At 49.9% G+C, this 17,424-nt stretch overlaps 1 protein-coding gene across 2 annotated transcripts in view; it reads right to left on the minus strand.

Annotated features, from left to right (window-relative positions):
• The window catches only part of GAB3 (GRB2 associated binding protein 3), a 68,844-nt gene that overhangs the window by 25,549 nt on the left and 25,871 nt on the right, over nucleotides 1-17,424 (minus strand). The gene's annotated exons all lie outside the window — the stretch shown is intronic.

Below are 17,424 nucleotides of genomic sequence, written 5' to 3' on the forward strand. Positions count from 1 at the left end.
CCGCTGCTGGACCTGGAGCCGAGGGGAGGGAGAGGTGCCGAGGGACGGCAGCTTTTAAACAGGCACAGCCTGAGTCAGCAGCGCGGCTGAATCAGCACTCGCAGGCTCAGACCTTCAAAGACATTTAAGCACTCGACTCCCCTTGAAATCCGTGCGGGTGCCGCAGCAGGGTGGCAGCAGCGCAGGGCGATGGCGCAGCCTGGCCCATGGGGAGTTTGCCAGTGCTGCCCGGCGAGCTCGCTTGCTGCTCCGTGGCAGCGCTGCTCCTTGCCTGCCACCAAAGGCAGCCGTCTTGGGGAGCAAAAGGAGCGGAAACTGCCTCGTCCTACACTGGGAAATGGGAGCGCTGGCAGCCTGGTGCCCCAGTACCCAGCCTTGCCTGGGCACAGACAGGCCAGCACCAGGAAGGGGGTAGGAGGGTGGGAGGGGACGGGACTAGCTCTTCCCTGGGAGCTTGCTCTTAACATGAGCTTTGTTGTACCATCAGACTGCATCCACACTCACACACTGCACTTGCACCTTGCCTCTCTGGGCTCCTTTTTTTTCCTCCACGCTCTAGGAGGAACGTGGCATTGGCTACCAACATAGCTACCTGCATGGGTAGGGTTGAAGGACCATCTTTTGCACCTCTTCTCCCTTTGACGTATCCAGTGCCATCACTGTCTCCTCCCAATGGCTCATTTCCGTTCTGAAACTTTCACTGATATGTGCCTTTACTTGCATATGTTATACTCCAAAACATTTTTGCTTATCCTACAGTGCTGAGTGTACAATGCACCGAGTTTTTGAGACACTTGCAGCTTGCCTGCAAACAGACACGAGCAGGTTTGCCATTGCCAACACGCAGGACTCGCCCCGCTCCGTGGCATAGGCAAAGCAGGGGTTTTGGCACACCTTTCAGCATGAGGCTTTTATCTCCAAGAGGCAAATACCCTCTCCTCATTTTCCTGGCATTTGCCTGCAATGAGCTACATGCCTCCTTTCCCCAGGGGAAAGGGATGCAGCACACTGGAGTCGCTGGGAGCCCAGCCGTGGCAGGCCTTGGCCAGACAAGACGGCAGCAGCAGCGTTTAGCTCGCAGGGCCCCAGGCAGCTCGGGTACTACGCAGTCCCCTCTGCCAGGGCAGGGGCCGGGGCTCCTCAGCCCTGGGCCAGAGGCGCAGAGGGTGCCCGGCACCTCCCAGCCCCCGGCCCGCAAGGCAGGCAGTCGTGCCCCATGGCAGCTCCTCTCTAGTGCCCGCCCTGGCCCCAGCCCCATGGCAGAGCACGGTGGGGTTTTACACAGTTGTACGCTCTCAGTGGTTTTCTTTTTACCATTTACCAGTCACAAGGCTGCCTCCGCCTTCCCCTGTTATGATTCTTCCCACCATTCCTGGTTTTCCATCTTTGCAGTGTGACCTTTGCCCACAGACCAGGACACGGTGTGGTGCGGCGTGTGCCTTCCTCCCCTTCCCCATCACTCACCCAAACCAGAAGCTGTGCCCGTGCCAGCACCACGCTGAAAGTGGGGCCGGAGGGGCTCCCCATGGCTGGCGGACCCCTCGCTGGGGAAGGGTGCGGTGTGCCAGCACCCCATGGTACAGCAAGAAGCTCTGCTCCCTCCAGTCCCAGGCAGCACTGTGTGCACGATCAACCTGCACGCCTGTGCTGCTGCAATGCCTTCCCCCTGATGGTTTGTAAGGCACAGTCGCTATTACCGCAAGCCTGTGCCCAGGGGACCAGTTTTGGTGTTTGCTGCGGGGTGCTGGTGTCAGGCTAGAGAGCACCTTCGAGCCCCCGCAGTGGCTCGAGGCTGGTGGGGGCACCCGAGGAGCCAGCACGGCCAGAGCGCCGGGGCTGTGCCGAGGAGGGATTTATTTCAGCTAATCAGAGCCAATAATATCTGACAATATTTAGTCTGGAGCTGCACACACTGCCAAATTTACAAGAGAATTTGGATCAATTTAAGGGTGAAAGATTGTGCTCCCATGGTTGAGATGAAGTAACCTGTATACTTTAACAGGAACTGATTCCTGAGATTCAGCTCCTCACTTACACTATGGGAAGGATCTACGCATCCAGAAGAAATATTACATTTATTCGGGGGCCTCTTGAAATTAGTTCCTTCTTGATGAAGGAATGATATGATGTTGATATGTTTACATGTCCTCCAAAGCTTTGTTGGCATTAGAGAGAAGGCTTTATCAGCAAAGCATAACTACAATCAGACAAGAGCCAACATAAATCTAGAACAATTTTCATCTGCCCTTTGTAAGTGGAATAGTTCGGTGCCAAAAGGAAGAAAGAATTTGCAGCAGCGTTGGTCGGTCGCCAGCATGTTGCTCTGTGCAACACAAGCTATCAGTGTTTTCTTCTTGCTCCTGCATTTTTCACTTTGGGAATTCCAGAGCCACTTCTGAAGGGAAGAGGAATAGCTCTGTTTTCATTTCAGTAGGGGTTCTAAGAAAGCCACTGCTACTTCCACAATCTGACATCTCTGCTTCTGCTGAATAAGTGGTGTGAGGTTTAAAAAGGGCTGCTATTACATGCGATTGTTTGCTCCACTGTGGCAATGTCAGATGAAACAGGCCACGACCGAACCTATTAAGTGCTGAAAAACCAGCAAGCTGCTAAACAAGGGCAGAATGGGAGCTGAGCACCTGCGTGGGAAAGGTTTAGCCAAGGACCTTCATTGCTTACCTTCTGTCTGAGGACAACATTTTCATTTGTATGTACAAACTATCCAGTATCTGAGATCTAAATAATTAACACACAAGCTAAATGAGGTAAATTGGCCTGAAACATAATTAGTCCTGTGGGTTTTTGATTTTTTTCTGGCTTTAATAACGAAACACAGAATAGCCAACAAACTTGAAATTCTTTACCAGCTAAATTAATGCTCACCACTCCCCCATGAGGATAATCTTCATTTTACCGAATGCAGCAAAGGGCATGGTGAGGGGAAGCAGAATGAACAGCGGATGTGTACTGATTCCTCGCCTGCCTGGCGGCCTTGCAGGCGTGCTTCTGGGCAAAGGACACGTGCTCACCCCCAGGCCTGCGGTGGGGAGGTCTGACGCCGCAAGAAGAGTTCGAGAGCTCAGTGATGGGGAGGACAGTGAAAGGTTTGAGCATTTGGGATTGCTGTCATCCTGCAAACTCCCTTGGAGAGGGAAGGGTCTGGCGTGGGTTCCCTCCCACGGCTGGCTGAGGGCTGGGAGCACCTGTGTGCAGAGCGCTCCTCCTGCTACTCGCTGCAGTTCTGCTGCCTTGAGCTGCGAGGCATCCTTGGGGCTAGAAAACTAGCAGAGCTGCAGGACAGTAGTCCCACAGGAGTGCCAGCACTTGAGACACAAGTTTTCAAACCTTGTCTTTTTTTTTAAAGAATAATTTTTAAACAGTTTTTTTTTGGAAAAAAATTAGGTGGAACTGTATAGCATTTCCTATAAATGACTTAAAAGAGGAAGTTCAAATTCATACGTAGACAGGTTTGTAAGCAGCTGACGTCTAAGACTATTAAGACCATATAAGTTAAGAGAGTTTCCCCCACCTGCATGGAGTGGGAGGTGTTGGAACTGCAGAGCACGGTCCCTGCAAGAGGGACCTGTGCATCAGGAAGGAGGGAGGAGTCAGGTCCAGCTCGCAGCAAGCATCCTCGCATTCAAAGAGCCGAGGACATTGTTGGGTGCGAGGACATTGTTGGGTTCTCTTCCTGCCACTCTTTCAAGAGAAAAGGGCCAGCCCCATGCAGCTTGTGCTCCTCGGACTGCGAGACCCTTGCTCATGCCTTCTACTCTGTAGTCTGCATTGCTCAGTAATAGTGCTCGATTAACTCACTTGGAGAAATCTGAGATGAAAAAGTCCTCTTAAACCACCAAGCCTGTCCCCAGCTGGAGTTTTGCTATTTCAGTTGTGGCTGTTGGTCTGCAGCTCCCATCAGCTCTGCATAATAAATCTCTTCCTAATGAGGCTGCCTGCTTGTCCCTTCCAGTGTGCCCCCGTGCAGCGCTCTGGGAGCAGCTGAGCTCATTGCGCACCACCCACCGGTTTAACACTTCTCTTGGATATTGTCTCCCTTGCTGTCTGGTTTCCCCTATTTTCCACTCAGATCTCACAAACTTCTTCAGCACTGAGAGGCTGAAACTCATGGTTTATGGCTGGGAAAATAAAATCAATAAATATTCAGAGAGGAATACTCCTCCCTTAGGGCTTTCCTCTGCCTCCACAGGCATGCAATTCTATTTAACCTAGAGAACAGAAGGAGAAATTTTCTGCAGTAGTTTTTCTCTCTTTGCTTGGGTGCCCAGAAGCTGAGGTGCATTCCCGAGGGTGCTGGAAAGGAATCAGCTTTCCCTTCCCCTGCCTGTTTATGCCCACTACAGCTCTGTTTTCTCAAGGTTAGAGCTCAGCTATGGTGGGGAAAAAGCTCTGAGCTAACCAGTGTTCCCATACAAACCAACTTTCAACACGGACTAGCACAAATGGTCTGGCTTATCCCGTGCAAAGGACTGTCATACAGTGAGTTCAGGACAGACAGCAGTCTAACACTGTATTTCCATCTGCGAAGTCGTGAGTCATTTATTGAGTCACTTGTCTTTCTGATTGCGGTAGTTTCAGTATGACTCTAAATGAATCTTGTTTCAAGAAAGTCAGCATGAGTCTTCCTTGGAGGAGATGCAACGGGTGTGTAGTGGAAGGGGAAATACCTTCTTCCTTTGAAGGTGATACAGATACATTAGTTGACTAAAAACGCTAACCAAAAAATTTCCTGCACTGTAAGTGCAATAAAAGATTTGTAATAAAGCATCTAAGATGACGTCCTGCAGAAGCAGAGAGGTTTCCTTTGTTTCTGTTTCTCACAAAAAGAAACCTGTGGTTTGTGAAGAAAAAATGACACACACTACAAAAAGGGAGAAAAAGTCCTATAGTCTTATGTTGCCTGCTAACCTACATACATTCCCATTGCCTGGTCTACATCCTAATCCATAATATTTATGGTGCTTTACATATACAAACATCTGCAACAGAATGAGTCACTGCTATTTAATAAACATGCAGATTCTTTGTAAAGCTAATGGGTTCGTTTGGGCATGAAGGGTCAAAGTCATAGTGACCCAAAAACTTGGGAGTTCTAAGTTCTTAAAAACCTTGTGGAAGATAAGAAAACAAGTTCTGAAAGTAAAATTAATAATAACACCACTGCATTTTGGGGAGGGAGGAAGGAGGCAGATGCTTGGATGAAGAAATGTCATTTCACGCACGTCCCTCGTCCTTTAGTAAGAGCAGTAAAGAAACGAGAACTGTGCTTCTCGCAAACATTTTGATTAGAGGTTTCCTCTGAGGACACTGGCAAGGTGAGAGAGCATCCCCTTGCTCCTCATGCAAGTAGGAATTGCTCGACAAGACGCTGCTGGCTGAAGGGGAGCAGTGCCGCTGTCCTCTCCTCGCTTTCCCCAGGGCTCCAGGCAGGTGGGTCTCAAGGGGCTCTCCCGCAGAAAAGAAATGCCGGTGCTGCGGTCATGCCCCCTGAATAGGTCCCTGAGCTTTGCAGGGGAAGATGCTGACAGGCCATCTCATCCCACAAGATCTTATGGTTGGACTGGGTGATCTTAAAGGTCTTTTCCAACCTAAACGATTCTATGATTCTATGATTCTATCTTGCTATGAGGAAGAATTCACCGGCTTTGACCTGGGCTACAACAAACCCTACCACACCAGAAAAACACCATGGCTCCATGTCACCTGGGGGGACTGAAATGTGTCAAAATGGCTTCACAGCGCTGGGGCACACGGTGAAGGCAGGATCCCACTGTTCCTGCCAACGCTTTGCAGAGCTCACTGCTTCCAAGTGTCCCGCGGCTTATGGAAGTGCCTCCGGGCCGACAAAGCCTTACCTGTGAGATCCACAGCAACAAAACACCGAAGCAGGGATGGCAGGATGGCAATCCTATTTCAGTGGGTTCATTTAACAGTGAAATCCTGAACCAGGCATGAAGTAAATAAGCCACCCTCCCCATTGTCAGCCCAGGGCATGACTTCTCTATTCTTCCTCCTATTTTGACAGCAGTGGTGCTGAAAGCTTGGAGCTTTTCTTGTTAACAGCTGCCCTGCAAATGTGTGCAGGCCCCTTTGAACTCATTTATAGAAAGCATAAGGATCAGTCATTATGAAATTATAGCTAACTGCCACCACAGGGCAGAAACCCCGCCGCGCCCCGGAGGGCTGCACCTCCCAGGGAGAGGCTTGTGGCCGAGTGGGCTTTGTCAGGAGCACCAAGCGACCAGGGCTGGCCAACAATCTCGCCAGCATCTGCAGGGCGCCAGTGAAAAGACACAGTTGGTACTAATAAATAAATAAACTCACTCCCCCACTGCACTTGGCTGTGTTTCATTGGGAGTAACAAGACGGTAAAGACAGTCTCCACACGCTTTCAGGAAGCAACCAAAATTTTTGTGACTTGGCATCAGGATAAAGCAGCACCCAAAGGGATCTGGAGAACCGATGAAAAATCAACCTGAGGAAAAGCAAGCCAGCTGCGGTGTGAGAGCCACACAAGCTCGGGAAGCCTCCAGGTGGGGCAGAGCCCAGGCAGCTGCAATGCTTTTAGTACAGCCCTGGCCCAGGGCTGGCCACCCGCTGCCCCGGCCGCCAGCGCTTCCACTGGGCCACCAGCTCTCACCAAATGAACCTGCGATGGGTTAGCAAAAGCCGTGGGTGGAGGGAAGCAGATTTTGGCCAGCTGGCCTTGCCCCTGCCCGGGGCAGGTAGGCGGACCCCGTCCCGCCTGGACTCCTGCATGCTGCAGCCCGAGCTGCCGTGACGCTGGCCGGGGGTATTGAACTGCGGGGGCAGCCAGGGTGGACATCGACTGACATCGTGAGCATCCTCATACTCTCCTTTCTGTTTCATTTTGCCGGTTTCTTCCACTTTTAATGGGGGTGTAAAGTAGGTCGCAGCTGAGTAGAGGTCCCAGCAGCAGCAGACAGCACTGAAGTGATTAAAGCCATTCCAGGATCTCCTCCCACCCAGAGCCCTCCTCTCCTCTGGCACATTTTTTCCTTCCTGAGGGCAGGCACAGTGAAACATTAATTCCTTTAAGCTGCCCCCCAAATGACACCTTCTGACTGCTGCTACATTTTTGCAGGCATTTAAACTCCCTGACAGTGAAGACTTACAGGCAGGACTCTTCACACGAGGATGTTTACAGCCTCGCCAGCTAGCCAAGAGTTTTCGTTCCATATTCCCTCACAGCATGTTTATGTGTGGTATCTAAAATGACATTATTATTATCATCCTGAGCGCAGCTTAAATTTCTGGAGTGCTTTTTTTCACCTTTAAAGCCTAAAGCACTTGACAACTGGTACATGCTCATTACATGCCGCATATGTTGTGATTCGTTCACCTGTCATGGGGATACACCTGCCTCCGAAGTCACGCCGCGTTCCTGATAATCAGGATGCTTATCCGTACACCCACAGGTCTGCGCTCACATCTGTGCGTTTGGCTTCGACCAATCTGTGGTGCAACTTTTCCATGTGAAATCCTTATTTACCTGTTTAAGGTGGCAGAGGTCAATGGACAGAAAACCGCTGGTCTGGCTTAGTGCCACTCCTCTGCTCAGTTAGAAAACAAAATTCTGATTTATCAGGATGGAGGATTGGGCTTTTTACAGAAATGAGTTGAAAACAGAGAAAGGAGAAACGAACACACTGATGCAGGTCTTCCTGGATTTAAGAACATAATTTCATTTTCTGTTAGTGGGAAAAGTGCCACTGAAACCTCATGCCGCACAAGAGGGATTCCTACTGTTACATGAAAACTACGTGTGTAAAATGGCCAGGAAACCCTTAAGATCTCTCTGACTCGTTCACAATAAATTCTTTAATACCAACATAGTAAGAAGATATAATCTTGAATAGAGGTAAATTTCAATTTCTTAGAATGGCTTTAATCCAAAAGTCTTGCATAATCTTAAAGGATTTTTAAAAGGCCCTGTGCGGATCCTTGAGATCTTCGTAAAAATTAGGTTGCTCCCAGGTTGTTTAAGGAACAACAGTTCTGAAATACAAACGCTGGGTATAATCATCTGCTGGATAACTGGAGCTAGCTAAGTCACGGGAGTTTTCAGTCATTTTTGGAAGCAAATATAGGAAAATGTATATACCAAAGGGACTGAAGTTTGGACAAATTTTGAGCAAATTTGCTAAACTAATAGCTTTTATGGAAGGACTCCAAACCTGCTTCACTAAGGAAAGAAATAGAGTTGGGGCTAATCCCCTTGTAACTCGCACGCACGATGTAAATACAGATGTGCAAAGCAGTTAAAGACCAGAAAGAACTGCCTGGAGATTGCGCCCTGCCTCGGGCTATCGGGAGTCCCTCTCCCTCTGCGTTACTTGGAACTGGCAGCTTTCTCAGTATTCTTTACACAAACAGAACACATTTTGCTGGTTCACCTTGTCAACTGAACATGTGGTGTGAGGTCAGCAACAGTCACGCAGCCTATCTATAACTGTGCTCACATGATGCGACGGCTCCAAAGAGAAGGAACATAAACAGGAAATTGGGCAAAGTGACTCTTTTAGTAGGGGACCACAACACCGCTTTTTTTTTTTTTTCTTCTTTTTTTTAAACTAAACCCTTCAACAACACGCTGTTGGACCTAATGAAGAAAACCAGAATAGCCAGCAGGATCAGAACAAAAGCCGCAAATGTTTACGCTGTAACACTTCTGCCTGATCATAACAACGTGGTTCGATGTAGGGAAATGAACCCGCGCTCAGCGCTTTGCTCAACAGCTCAGCTGATCTCCCACCCTGGTGCGCACGGGAGTAAAAAGACGCGTCCTCCGCATCCACTTTGGGCCAAATCTGGACTGTCCTTTTTTACATCCTTATTGAATTCACAGCTACATGCTGCAAAGGCTTTGACCTTTGCACTTTGTTTCACTCCTAAAATTGCCTGGAGAAAGGAAGTGTGCAGGAGGCGAGCAGAAAAACAGGGAGGAGGCACACACGTGTGGGAGGATGTGTCTTAGAGAGCAGGTCACATTTGTTGAAAATAAGAACCAACTTTTTCGGACATATGTACCAAGATAGAAAGAAAAATAGAAATAGGTCCAATATCATGATAGCAACTATCTAGTATCCAGGTGAGCTCTGGATTCAGGCTTGTGGAAGGGGGGCACGGATTTCACCGCCCGCTCCTAGCTATACAGACTCTGAAGATCTCTGCTAGGATCTATGTATTGGCTTGAAATCAGTCCCACGGGAACCACCCGGCCTTTGTGGTGACATTTAAACTCCCCTGATGCAAATGGCAAAGCTCCCATTTGCTCTGAGGGGGCCAGGTCCTCCTCTTGACAGGAAGCTCTGAGAAACACAGATTCCCAAAAATGGAAACACGGGATGAAGGAATTATCTGAATAAAGAAAATCTGCCTCTGGACTGAGGAGGAGCCTTTCTATCAACCACATCAGAAGATGGACTCCCCCCTCATGGGTCTAGCCTGGTTTTTGTGGGTTACACACAGGCAGCCCTCAACACTGGATTTTCTCCAGCCAGAGAGCAAACATCTACTGGTGGCTTCGGGCATGGTAAAAGAGCTGGTCCCAGGGGAAGGCAGGCTGCCCCATAGCTGTTAACCCGGCCCTGCCTGCACAGGGCAGGCAGCACGCGGCGCAAACAGCGACCGGCTCTGGCAGCAACGTGGGGCAGAGCCAGCGGGGGATTTCGGGTCCCGGCGGCGCTGCCGGCTTCAGCGGGCGCGCACCCCGCACGTCTGGGCGCCATGGGCAGGCTGCCAGGCTTCCTGCGGGAGCGGAGAGCGTCTGGCACGTCGCGGTGGCTGGCAGAATACGACCAGCAAACAAATGAATTATGGTGAAACAAGCTGGAATTTGGAAAGGTCTGCGTTTGTCACAGAAACGCGATTCAAGAAATTGGGTCTCTCCAGTCTCAAACTGGAAACAGCGCTGGGTGATTCAGATGCTCAGCCGAAGCCAGTCATCGCCAGCCAGATTCCCTCACTGAATATTTACAGAAAACAAACCAGATTATAAACTAAGAGTTATTTGTCAGACCTATTTAGTAAATATCATAACTGCATTAAAGAACGCACTAAGAGTGTGGGTAAGACACAAACCAAAACACATGGTGAAATGCGTTGGATGAAGTCTGTTCCTATATCGCATGTACGCAAGTACAAATGTGTTTTTGGGGGGGATATTAGGTGGCCCATGCTACCTCTAGAGGGGGTTGAGCTGAACCTCAACAACACTGAAGGAGGCTGGAAGTGCTCAATAGCTGGTTTTACACCCATTTGTTCATTTCAAAGTACAATATTAGAAAACCAGCTACGCTAAGGAATTTAAAAATCTATTTTGATTGCAGTTCTGCTGTTTTCAGCTGTCTTCTCATCAACGAAATTGTGTTGTTTTACCCTTAAGTATTCTGCTAGGAAGTCTTACATTTCCAGAACTGCGTTTTCATCTTCTTTAAAAGCTGTCTTAAATCTCTGCTTTACACTTCACAGGAGGCTGAGCTGGTTTTTAAACATTTTTAGAATTATTTTTTCATTCTCCTTAGTTTGTGGAAAAGTGGTCATCACTCATCTGGCTTGTAATATATAGCATCCACTGCCTGTCATTTTTTATTTTAAAATACATAAATGTTAGGAAAATATAAAAAATGCTCCCTGTGCCAGGTTTTCTTTTGTTTAAGAACTCTCTCTGACTTTTCAGAATCTTTTTTTGTTGCTGTTGTGCCCTGCGTCTCGTCCGAGAAAAGAGGGTTTTCAGGGCTAAGGGATTGAAGAAATAACACCCTGCAAGCTCCGCTTTCCTTCACGTTTTAGGTGCATTTCACAAAGTCAGCTGGTTAAAGTCAGCTCGAGTATCCAAACATTCATCATGTAAACTTCCCATGCTTAGGAGATAACTGCACATTTCACCGCTCCGCTGTGGGAAGGCAACGCTGCCTGTGAAATTCTGCAGACCTGTGCTTTTTTTCTCAGCGTATCGTTTCATGCTCTGCCTACTTCACACCGGCCTGCGGAGCGCAATGGGAACGAGCACCAGGGCGCAAACCCAGTGGCCTCTGGCACAAGCTCAGGACTGCGCGGCCGGGTCCTGAGCTCTGTCGCTCATCCTTGGTCCTTCCTCTTTTCACCTTCTGAGACTGGTCCTTCCAATTGCGAGTCACATAGAGGTTAAGTTTTTGCAGTCGCCTATTACTGCTGCAACTTTTGTCTCGATGTGAAGACATCTACATGCCCTGGGCTGGCATACCCTGTATAGCACTGCTATTGAAAAAAAAAAAATCAGCGTGGCAAATAAAGTACTAACAGCATATTTAATGTTTATCTTAATTTGCATGACTTCTCAAACTTCCCTTGCTGAACCAAACGATGAAATCACAACGTGTTCAGAAATATTAAATCATTTCCTCAACATCTGAATATAACGGGCTGCAAAAGGAAAACAATTACACTTGGCACATTGCGCACTTTATCCTTAACACTCCAAATTCTGGTATCCCTTCATGTTTACAGCCTTGCACTCTGATCACAGCAGCTTTAAAAACAACTACACACCACGATTTATTTCCTAGGAAATTCCCCGGACTTGCCAAACACCAGCTTTGCCTGGACAGCCTGGGTTTCAGGTGGCCACAGCAGTGCACAACCCAGCCAGCAAGTTCAGGCTGCCCCCAACCAGCTTCCTACCTGCTAGCATGTGGGCAGCAGATCGGCGTCGCTCGGGAATCTGCCCGACCTAGTACCGGGTAGCGTCCTGCTGTCTCTCTGGTGTCGAAAGCCCAAATTCAGTGTGGCACTAAAATGATGAGGTGCGATGTGCTGCATTGCCCCGCCTGCCTGTGCATCTGCCTCTCCCTCCCCGCTATCCACCCGGACCCCGTGCCGGCGCAAGTGTCTGAACGTCCCCGCTCCAGCCACGGGGAAAGGGAAGGGCAGGAGCGGGGCTGCTCCTCACCAGCTGCCCGTGGTCCTCCCTGGGCCAGGTCCCACACGCGTGAAATCCTGGGAGGGCTGCTGGGTGCCAGGGAGGGCAACGGGGGGGTTCCCAAATGGGACGGAGAAAAAGAGGGAAAAAAGCGCGCTCATTTCTGCAGAACCCCATGGATTTCACAGCCAGAGCGGTTCATTGCTGTGACGCGGCTGATGGCACGATGATACTTCTGTGATATCAGCGTCGTGACGGAGTCGAGTGGTGTGGCTTGCCCCAGAGCAGCCCACACTGGAGGCAGCTGGCAAGCCCACCCTCGCACGCTGCCTGGCTCCTCAGGCACGGCCAAAACGTGCCAGTTCCTCTGCGAAGCTGCAGCTTGCAAAAGGATGGGCCAGTTTTCCCGAGCAGGTGCCTTCTCTTTGGGGTTACGTTTGGCCATTTGTCAGTATTTTGTAATGCAGATTTTTTGCAAGTACAGCAGGAGTAAAACTCTCTGCCAAACTCCACAAATAGTGGAACAGTTTGGGAGTAAAAACAGATTTCAGAAATGAAAGTTCAGCTTGATCTATTGGGAACAACGTGCAATTAATGTGCTCAGCAATATCTTAAATATGAGCAATGTGGGAGAAGGGTAATAGCTCCCTTTCTATCATTTTTCAAGCTGTCAGAACACTAATCTATGAAACACCAAAAGCCAGATTCTTAGTAAATGTAAACTGGTAAACGCAGTTGAAGGCAGTGGTGTGCAGCTTATCCGGATCTTAATCTTTTTTAAACCGTAAAACTATCAGAAGAGTATGTGCTTGTGGGATGGTGAAATAGGATCAATGTTACTGTTACAAAAGTGAGGATAATGAGCCAGCTGGGTTTTTCCACAGTCATTTTCAAAACTACAGCGTTTATTTCTGCTTTTCTGCAACTTCTTCTCTATCTCTTCTCCTCCCTTCCCTATCCCCTTTTTTTGTGGTTTTTGCACTCTGAGCTACACCCAGAAAATGAGGTCACCAAGGAGCAGTAAGGACGTGGATGCAGTCTGTGACTGCATGATTTTCCGCGTGCGTGCTGCCGGCTGCCTCCCCACTGCACGCCCCGGTCAGGGCGGGAGTGCCCGGGCTCCCTGGAGGCGGCGAGGGAAAGGACCGGGGAGGAGGAGAAGGCGTCGAGACTGGACTGCTGCTGTGTGGGGATGTCCCACCGCTTCTGCTGCTGGTGCTGAATGAACTGGCGCTGGAGAAACACACGGCATCGGTGTTCCCCAGAGGTAAACAGGATGCTGCTGCAGGGAGAAGTTCCTCCCCGTGCCCTCCCAGTGTCTGCAGCTAAAGATATGAGGGTTCCTTCGGACCTGGGCTGCTGTGTCCTGCTAGCATGAGGCTGGCAGGGCCGTTCACACCTCCACCCGGCCGCCCTCTCCTATGTCAAGGCTGCAAGAAAGTGTGGAAGACGAAGAGCTCCACTAGTTCCTTGGCCATCCCCTTTCCTCCCCGTTACCCTGTCTCACCTGAGCGCCTGTGAGTGACGCCTTCACAGCCCCCTGCGCCTTGGGCAGCCCCTTGTAGCCGGTCATGGCAGCTCAGTGCCACCAGCTCTGTGCAACGGCCACCGACATGCCTTCCGCCCTGGTGTAAGTATCGGTACGTTTAGCTCCCCCTGTGCCCTGAAACGGGGGGAGCATCTGAAGCACATCTGGGGCACCTGAAGCACATCTGGCTCTAGCCCTGGTGAGGCTGCAGGGCTCCCCGGGACGACGCAATCCCAACCAGCTGGCGAGGCCACACACTGCGTTGGGGCGAAGGGCCCCCTCTTGACCTTGGTAATGACCGCGAAGTCTGCATTCTGCTTTCCTCTCATGGGAAGAGTTTGTCAATTGGTCGTAAAACCATACCTCACCCAGCGCAGATTTTATAAATCTTCAAACCCCAAAGTATACAGTCCTCTGCATAGTCTGCAGTGCTTGCATATGCTTCAGAAGGAAGCGAATGTAAGCGTGGCTGATGCTAATGCTAACATGACGCTGTCAACCTGAACTGCAAAACAGGAGCTGAAGTGAAATTCAGGCTGGCTTGGAGATCCTCTGCTGATTTTTGAAATCATATAACCTCATTTTCAGTTTTTAAGTGGTTTTTATTGCTTCTAATCCCATGGAAGAGGTCCATGAAGACAGAGAAACTAACAGCAGAAATGCCAAGACAGCCTTATACACTGAGAGCTGCTGAAACCACAAAGTAACACATAAAAACTCCAAATTCTCCACAGATAGAACCATTTCCTGATCAGCTGAATGTGCAAATAGAATTAATCCACAGGGCTCTCCTGCCTGTGTGGAGGCCACCGCACTCCCTTCCCAGCCAACGCTGAAGTCTCCTCTGCCTCCCATCAGCGATGCCCCAGACACAGAACAGTTAAGTAACTGAAGGTTTGTGCCCAACAATTTGTTTTCAGCTTGCTTCAAAGAGTGCAGATCCTTGACAGCCAGTGCCTTCGCGCTGGCAAAGAAAGTCCTGCTCAGAGCATTTGTCTTAGGGAGGGTGTGGAGACAGATTCACAACAAAGAAACTGGATGAAACATCCTCAGCTCCAGGCTGAACCCACAGTGTTCAGTCTATTAGAGAAAAACAAATAAGACTTTCCCTGTTGCTGCCCTCAGTTGAAATGTGGTGCTCGGGAGCCGTACGATCGGTTCAGCCCTATTTATAAAGAATGCAGTATCCTGGAAGAGAGCAAGCTGTCTGGCACTGGTGGGGAGTAGAGCTTGGAGGTTTTTCAGCAAGTGACTAAAACACCTTTGCGGGTGCCAGCAGGTGCCAGTGTGCCACAGCAGCGAGGGCAGCGCAGCTCGCGGCTGCGACGGCACCAATGCAGGCCTTAGCCAGCGCTGGTTTTAAGTGCTATTCTCTGTAGCTCTGCACATGCACGCAGGAGCTACAGATCACTGCAGGTCTCTTTTTAACAGGTCTCAAATCCTGTTAAAACCTGTCAAAGGTTTCTGTTTTGGTGGGCAATGTTTTGCCCCCTGGTTCTGGCATTTAGACTCCTGCCTGGTTAATTTAGGAGTGATGGGACATGGGTATCACAGGCCTGTTGGCGTCTGCAGGTAGTGATGGGAGAAGGGATGAGGGCTGTGTTTAAACAGGGGTCATTTCAAGAGTGTTTATGTCCTAGGAGCAAAGCAAAAGTAGAGCAATAATAAGTGTTTTCAAAGGGAGAGTTAAAGTGAAAGCTACAAAGATAGAGTAGTGGAACCCCAAATGGGCAAGAAAATAGGAAGGACAGGAATGGGAACAGGAAAGCTGAAGGAAAAAGGACAAATAAAAAACAAACTGCAGGGATCATGCAGAGAAAAGATCGGGCTCTTCAGCTCAGTGGGAAGAACCTCAGCGAGAAGCAGCTCCATCCCCAGTGGTTCACATCACCACAACGGGCAGAGCGGTGATAGCAAACCCCTGCCCGGGACGAGGGAGGCACGGCCGGCACGGCAGTCCTCCTGCTCCTCAGGCAAGGGTTTCTCAAAATCACACCCAAGTTTTTACTATGGGTGGAGTAGCCCTATCGTGCTCTGAATCATCAGGCTGTGGGCTGGCCATTGTATGCATTGTTATGAGGTATCTTCTTTGCTAAAGCCAAGCAGAAAAGTCAGCAAAGCAACAGGAGGGAAGAGGTTGTTACTGAAATCCTATGAGAACAGTGAGGAATGATGAAAGACTACGCCTCACATCCCTGCTTTGATTGCAGGAGCAGTCACTGAAACAGCAAAGTGTCCAAAGCACTGCGTGGCAGGCATGGCCAGGCCAGGGTAGCTTGAAGAGCTGGCTCTGGAGCACCTGGCTGCTGCTAAAGAATTGCGGAGAGCCCTAGAAACCTCCTGTTTTGCTAGTACACTGCAAGCAGAGGGCAAGAGCTAATCAGGACTTGTGCTAATTAAGCTGCCTATTGCTGGGAGAGGATGGGGATGTGGCTGAATGCCACCAGTAGTGTGGTAGGCGGGCTCAGAGGGCTCCGCTGACTCCCAGAGAAAGCCTGCTTTGGTAGCCTGGTAGTTAGCTTTCCTTCTTCCCTCTCCCGGGGTTTCTTGTGGACGGATGCAGCCTGCGAAGCCCTGTCAGAGCCCCAGGCACCTCCACCTCCTCCTGCGAAGCCCTTTCAGAGCCCCAGGCCCCTCCACCTCCTCCTGGAGACGTGTGGGCAGGAGCCACCGGGCCAGCCCGGAGGGCAGAGCCGCGGCGGGACGCAGCCGCAGGGCTCCCGCTCCCCTGTGCTCAGCCCCGCCGCGGCGCTGCGACGGCTGGGGCTGCTATTGCTGGCAGAGCTACAGCCTGGTGTTTTTTGACCTTTTACTCTTCCAGAGATAGAAATGGGATTTGTCTGAGGCTTGGAATAACTTCCTGCGATTGTGCTAGAGAGGGCTAGTCTGGCTTGCTAGATAGCTGTGTCTGTCGAGCTGGCTTAGCAACGGAGAAAGCCTCTGCTCTGTGACTAAGCTGAAGACAGATTTAAAAGATCCCAAAGACACCACATGTGCCTTAGAGAAAAATAAGCCGATAGGACCGTACATTGTCTCCAGTAGGACAACTGGGCCTGGGCTGCTTCTGGGTTTCAGCATTAGCCATTACTGGAGAACCACTAACAACCCCTAAAGCAAATGGTGTCTCTATATTGATAGTTATTCCTCAGACGCTAACTTACAAACCCTCTCCAGATCAGTGAAGTATGTGTGTCTGCATATGTGGGAAAGTAGGTAATGGTCTGAAAATTGATCCTTTGGGATTATGAGAGCAAGTAATAGTTGTGCAAGCTTCCCCCTCCTCCTCCAGCTTTCCTCTGCCTCCGAATGCAGCCAGCGCAGTCAGCGATGCTGGGCAGACGCTGAGGCTGAGGTGAGGGAGCACTGCTCTGCTTTCCCTGCATCTTTAACAGTCTTCTGCATCTTTTTCGATACATCTTGAACTGACTTTTAGCAGCCTTTAACAGTGACATTGCCAGCTCAGATGTTTTCAGCACAGCTAAGGAGGAGCCTCACTGCCTTTGCTAGGCTGATGGCTCTGGCACTGGCTGGGGTGAGGGGACACCTGGAGAAAGGCACTGGAACGCCCTCTTCCCAACCGTGACAGAAGCCAATAGCTTCAGTCTGACAAACCCATGCATCCCTGGAAATCCAAAAAAGGGCTAGATGCAGACATGGTATTGTAATACTTGACGGCCTTCATCCATGACCCTGTTGCACTAGACAAAAACATTCAAACCAAAAAAGATGGGTTTTGATCCAAGGAGTTTACAGTCACAACTAGCGCACTGGAATTTGTGATGGCATTTGCAAGAGCTCCAGTTGCTCCCAGGTACGTAAGTGCCAGCCTGCACAACCAGGCCATGCTCCATCTTAAGCCTAGATAAAACTTTTACGTAACTGTTCGGCACTCGAGCTGTCATTACCGTCCTTCCACACACCGGCTCTGACACACAGTGCCACTGCTGGTAAAGGC

This window comes from Pelecanus crispus, chromosome 13, assembly GCF_030463565.1.
Source record: "Pelecanus crispus isolate bPelCri1 chromosome 13, bPelCri1.pri, whole genome shotgun sequence".
Lineage (NCBI taxonomy): Eukaryota > Metazoa > Chordata > Aves > Pelecaniformes > Pelecanidae > Pelecanus > Pelecanus crispus.